The following is a 6,945-nucleotide window of genomic DNA, read 5'->3' on the forward strand; positions in this document are numbered from 1 at the left end:
CACGCACAGTCACATGGACACACACACGTGGACACACGCAGACACCCTGTTACCTCTGTCCTCATCTCCCACTACCCTCCCCTTCATTCCCTCTGATGCAGCCACTCCAGCCTCCCCAGTGTTGGTCAGGTCAGATGCGCTCGCTATCCAGAAATGCTCGGCCCGAAACTCTACACACGGCTCACTCCTTCATTTCTGTCCGGTCTTTACCCAAAAGTCGTCTTCTCAAGGAGGGCTTCTCTGGCCACCTAACCAAAATGTAACCCACCTACCCATGCCACACCCTTTGCATAACATCCCCCTTCCCTGCGGGCTTATGTTTTCTCTTTAGCATATAGCAGCTGCTATACTAAATCTTTTTTGTACCTTGTATTTGTTTCCTCCAGTAGAATGTCAGACGTGTTAGGGCAGAGATTTCGTGTGTTTTGTTCACCGTGTCTACACTGTGTGGGATGATGCCTGGAGCATAACAGGCACTCAATAAATGCATTATGATTTGTTTCAACGAGTGAATAATGCTGTTTTCGAGACAGGAGCAAAACCTGGGTGAACTCTACGGGCTGTTTAATCTTCTCACGGCAGTGAATCCCAACCTCTTACACTGGCTCCTCTGATCTCTTCAAACCCCTAGAAGTCAAAACAACTTCCTGGCTATCGCTTTTTTAGGCCACTATTCCCATAATTGGTCATTCATCCCAGGCTTCAGTGATGTTCAACGTCTCTGATCACCCCTGTTTTCTCAGTCATTTCCTTAAAGTCACCTCCAGCAAGTTCCCTGGCAGCTGGGGTTGCCTTCAAGGATATGGTAGAGGAAATGGAAGGCAAGAATCAGTGGGCAAGAAAACTTGCATTTTGGGCACACCTAGCAATTAAAACACACTATTTGGTGATGAGGAGATTGTGGTTACAGGTTTCTTTCCCAACACCTGGACAATTTAACTCAAAACGAAAAAAGCAAAGAAGTTGGTCATGCTGACATGACCCAAATGCCTAATTCAGTCATTGTGTTCTACCTTTTCCTCATCAACCCAAACACACAAGAACAGCACTAATATTACTTTTTAGATGCATTAAATCTCCAATGCTCAGATATATATGTCTATATATGGAGATGGCTAAAGTGACCCGATGAAGCAGGAGCTGGTCAGCGGTCCCGCCTCCCCACTCATTCCACACAGCCATACAAGCTTATATTAAAAATCCCTTTGCCATCTACCCTTATCACCTTCACTTCCAATCAATGTTTTACAGAGAAAACATCTTCCTTTGTTATTGCATGTCACTCTTGTCTCCCTTCTACTTTCATCTCTTAGCCTCTATTCCTTTAGCCCTTTGCGTATGTGATACACGCACACTCACAAACACACGTACACACATACATACCTGCTTCTCTGACACCTCAGTGCGATATGCCAAATTTCTCTCTTACCACACCCCTATTTTTCTCTTATAATCAGGTAAGAGGAGGCTGAGGAGAGCAATAAATAGTAATGGACCAAAAAATATTCAGATAATGACTTCTCTTTTAACTTTGGATACAGTAATGTCTGCAAATTTATAGTGTTTCTATGTTTAATCTTTAAAAACATGTCTTTGAATGTCTTCAAAACTTGAATGACTGTTATCATTTAAATAGAAGAACATGAACTTTGGAGATAGATAAACTTGGGTTTTACAGTAATGTAACAATTATGTCGTTAGAAAATAAGTTTGGGGAGAATATGAGAAAACTAGAACCATCCTGCACTGCTGTGAGCGTGCCATGGGGTACAGCCATTCCAGAAACAACATGGCAATACCTAGTGGGGAGAAACAAACTTGCATTTTAACAACGGAATTGTGGCACACCTTTTGTCGGCTAATATGGGTCAAAACTTCAATCAGAAAACAAACGTAAGAAGCGTAGGCCATGCACAGTAAACAACACACACCACAGAACTCCCCCAATTCAGGCTAGCAAGGTAGAAGGATGGGTGCTCATTAAAGCATTCATATTGAAGTCAGCTGTGTTAGCTCGGACTGGCTGAGAGCCCAGTACAGGACCTAAAGCATAAGACAGGAATACTCTAATGACCGATTTTGTGTGTGTGTGTGCCTACACACATATTTATACACACATATCTATATACACACATATGCACACACATATATACAGTTTAAGAAAAATATTCTAGATACAGACTGTGATATAATGAGTTAGCGTTGCTCAGGACATTGTTAAATAGCATATTAATGAACTTCAATTCACCTATTACAAGATATAGTCACAAAATGAAATTAAATGAGGAAATTACGTACCCTGTTCAAACGTTTCTGATTATAAAAGCCATTCTCCTAAAAAAAATAAAGATAGGGCTTCCCTGGTGGCGCAGTGGTTGAGAGTCCGCCTGCCGATGCAGGGGACACGGGTTCGTGCCCCGGTCCGGGAAGATCCCACATGCCGCGGAGCGGCTGGGCCCGTGGGCCATGGCCACTGAGCCTGCGCGTCCGGAGCGTGCGCTCCGCAACTGGAGAGGCCACGGCAGTGAGAGGCCCGCGTACCGCAAAAAGACAAACAAACAAAAAACAAACTTCTTCATTTTTCAAATGAGGAAGGTGCAACTTAGAGCAATTAAATGACTTGCCTAAAACACATAGGTTTACTCGCTGCCCAGCCTGGGTGAGTAGGTTGAATTAATACTCATAAGATGCTTATTGACCAGCAAAATACAACCAACCCATCTGCAAGCCCTAGAAAGCTCCAGCAGCCCAGAGTGAGAGTCTTTCCAGGCTGGAGGAGTATTCATCAAGACAGCTGTGAGCTGCTGGGGCCCCAAACTTACCTCTCCAGGTGCTCAAGAGAAATCTAGACAGTCCTAACATACCTCAGAATGTCACCAAGTGCAAGTTCATGTGCCCAATGCACAGTGAGGCCGAACAATGTGGAAAAGTCGGAGTTTGGAGCAGAGAAAGTTTTATTGCAGGGCCATGCAAAGAGACCGAGGGCTCACACCCCAAAAAAAAAAACCCGCAAACCTTCGGAAGGGTTTCAGCAAAGCATTTTTAAAGGTCAGGTTGGGGGTGGAGTCACAGGGTACGTGATCATCTCGTGCACAATTCTCTGATTGGTTGATGGTGAGGTAACAGGGTGGCTATAACTTTATCACTCCTTAGGCACCAGTAGGTCTGCGGGCTCATGATCACCAAGTAGTTAAGTTATTCCATTTGGTGGTGGTTTTTAGCCTCTGAAAAACTCGGGAAAGATGCATGAGATACTATTATCTGGGTACTTCAGAGAGGAGCTACAGCAGAGGCGCTGGGGGAGGGGGTCCCGCTCGGTCACAAGAATTGGGAATGAGTGTGTTTCAAATGAATGTATGAAAGACAAGTTCATAAGATACGTATGGCATCTTCTGATGCAGTACAGCCTCAAAGGGTACCAGATGTCAAAATAAGACAGTTTATTTCCTTATAATTTGCAAAAACTATTTATAAATATATACACACATATATGATCGATGATGCAATGACAAGCGTGAGTATCCGTTCCCGTAACTCCTCCTCCTGCTCTGCAGCTTTCACGCTAAGTAGTTACAAGTATCATAGAATTAGTGTAGAGCATTAAGATAAACTAAGAGTGTTAGAGAAAACGAAGGAAAAAGAATAGATATGCTATTTTACTATCTTAGTATCGGTGTTAATGTCTTCTTTAACGATATCTGGTTCCTGAGAAGTTGTTTGTTTAGTTAATACCGTGTTTATCGGGACTTTAGTTTCTTCCCACATCAGCAACATGCCACCTCACTGGAATCTAGGAAGGAGCTAATGTATACTGAAACCAAATGTGATGCTTAGAAAACCCTTGAGCTGTTGAAAGGCATGTCTGTGTTGTTTGGCAGGTGAGTTGAATCTCAAAGAATTTGTGCAAATCTCTGGTTTAGTCGGCTAAACTGGTTTCACCCCTGAACAACCCTGGGGTGAGGGAATCCTCTGTTTTTCCTTGATCACCATAACAATGCCAAAGAAATAACTTCCAATGCTAAATCTCAGTGGTTTAGGTCTCAAAAGTGGAAAGGCTCAGAATATATTTCAGGACAGTAAATGTCTTCATGTCAAATTTATTAGAGATAAATTAGTACTTTTCATATTGGAAGAAAACTACAGTTTTTTGTAAAGGCCAAGTCATTGTTAATTAAGATGTTACTTTGAATAATTTGGAGACGTAACTTTCTAACTGTATTCACTTTTATATTTAAATTAAGAATGGTTTTTTATGAATAGTTAAATAAAAATTTCAGTGAACTGAATCCTAAAGAAAATAAAGAAGTATTTATCAGTTGAAAGGTACTCTGTAAATGGGTTTGCAGATCAACTGCAAAGGTTACTTGGGACTCTAGAATCTTAAAGTGAAACAGGTCATTTATGCATTACTTCTTTTTAAAAAAATCTATTCGGTCTATTTTCCTTTTCTGGACATTCTTATGTTGGATTATGTGGTTTCTTCTGACTAAACTAGTTTTGAAAAGCTTAAGATGTAAGACATTCTAAAGTAAATGCTCGATTCCTTACATAATATTCTTTAGGTATTAAAGAAAGTTAACATTTTTCATCCTTTGGTCAGGCACTTGTGGGCTCTAAATGTAACTCTGCAGTTAATATGCAGTACATGCCAGGGAAGAGAAGTCTGGGGCTGTCAAACCTCACAGAACAGACAGAGAATAAAAGAAAATTAATCAAGTCCACAGGCATGACGACCCTAGTCTGTTTCAGCTGGCAAAAGAACTAATAGTGCTGCCACCCAGGTCATAATTTATGGGTTGTTTGTGGTATTTCCAACCCTTTTAAGTTGAAGCTGTGTGTTACCATCTCTACAGTAAAAGAATATTTCTTTTCTCAAAGTTTTCAACCAACAGATGAATATTCTTTTTCTCTATAACACACACCATCTGGTTTGCTTAATTGACTGTTTATACACATACACACGTGTCTCAACTGATCAGTGCTGTGGTTTCCAACCTGGCTGTACCTTAGAAGCTTTGGAAAAATTACTACCAGAGCCACCTCCAGAGATCCTGGCTTAAACGGTCTGGTGATGCAGCAGAAGGAGGGTCTTTCTTGGAGGTTCAAGTTAGAATTCAGAATTTGTTTCCTCCGGAAGCTATGTTGCAACGGTGGGTTTGTGTATATTTTAAGTACAATAGGTAAAACTACATTATCTGTTAAATTTGGGGGGAATGGTCTGAAACACCGAATCAGTCTTCACAGTTCTTTTTGTAAAACAATGTACCTTTGGTTCCAAACAATGGAATTTACAACCAATCTGTTGATAAATTAGGAGCTGTGTGTCTTCAAGGTCACAACACTAGACCTTTTTGTGTCAAAAGTAAGTCAGGGTTTTGTCTTGCAGAAAAATGAGTCAACAATTTTAGTGAGAAACTATCATGAGGAAGACACAAGCAAACAAAGACCCTCAAACAAGACCAGGAAATAAAGTATAAAACCAACATTTGTGCAAATTTTAACTTTAGGAAACTCCATAGGAATGTCCTGGTTCACGACTTCTTGTGTTGTCTGAATAGTAAATTGGATTAGAAATAAGCATATCGTTCACAAAGAAATATGGCACAGAAATAATAGTGGAAATATGCTGGAGGACAAGAAACCAAGACAATAAAAGCACTTTAAAAAGGCAAATCATACAAAAGAATAGAGGACACTTGTTGTCAATACGCAAAGGTGACTGACTTGAATAGAAGGGAAGATGAGAAGGATGAGGTTAGGTAGGTGCTTCCCAAACTAGTGTTAAGCTTGACCCCCCGCCATGAACCCAACATGACACAACAGGACAAACTGGGACCAAGAGGATCACAGTAGTGGAACTATGTCTGCATCCCACTAAGCAAATGGGTCTTCACCCGTATTCCCATTCACACAAGCCGTGAGATGGTCATGCATACACAAACACACTTCCCAAGAGCTGCTGCATGGCCCAAAAGTAGGACTTACCCTGTGTCGTCTCAGTGCGAATCATGGCAGTTGGATGGATGTTAAAGACAGCCAGATTTGGGCTCAATAGAAACAAAAACTTGCTGAAAGGCTGTCAGTACAAAACAGAACCAGAACACACACCTTGCCATGCACTGAATCCGAAGTCCAGAAGGTGAGAGCATGAACTGAATATTATCTCTAGAAATAGGATGATTGACCTCCTAGAGTAATGGAAATAAAATAAAAATAAACAAATGGGACCTAATGAAACTTAAAATGTTTTGCAAAGCAAAGGAAACTACAAAGACGAAAAGACAACCCTCAGAATGGGAGGAAATATTTGCAAATGAATCAATGGACAAAGGATTAATCTCCAAAATATATAAACAGCTCATGCAGCTCAATATTAAAAAAACAAACAACCCAATCAAAAAATGGGATGAAGACCTAAATAGACATTTCTCCAAAGAAGACACAGATGGCCAAGAAGCACATCAAAAGCTGCTCAACGTCTCTAATTATTAGAGAACTGCAAATCAAAACTACAATGAGGTATCACCTCACACCAGTTGGAATGGCCGTCATCAGAAAATCTACAAACAAATGCTGGAGAGGGTGTGGAGAAAAGGGAACCCTCTTGCACTGTTGGTGGGAATGTCAATTGATACAGCCACTATGGAGAACAGTATGGAGGTTCCTTAAAAAACTAAAAATAGAATTACCATATGACCCAGCAATCCAACTACCATAATTCAAAAAGACACATGCACCCCAATGTTCATTGCAGCACTATTTATAATAGCCAGGTCATGGAAGCAACCTAAATGCCCTTCAACAGACAAATGGATAAAGATGTGGTACATATATACAATGGAATATTACTCAGCCATAAAAAGGAATGAAATTGGGTCATTTGTAGAGACGTGGATGGATCTAGAGACTGTCATACAGATTGAAGTAAGTCAGAAAGAGAAAAAC

The sequence above is a fragment of the Phocoena sinus genome, chromosome 18 (genome assembly GCF_008692025.1).
Source record: "Phocoena sinus isolate mPhoSin1 chromosome 18, mPhoSin1.pri, whole genome shotgun sequence".
Lineage (NCBI taxonomy): Eukaryota > Metazoa > Chordata > Mammalia > Artiodactyla > Phocoenidae > Phocoena > Phocoena sinus.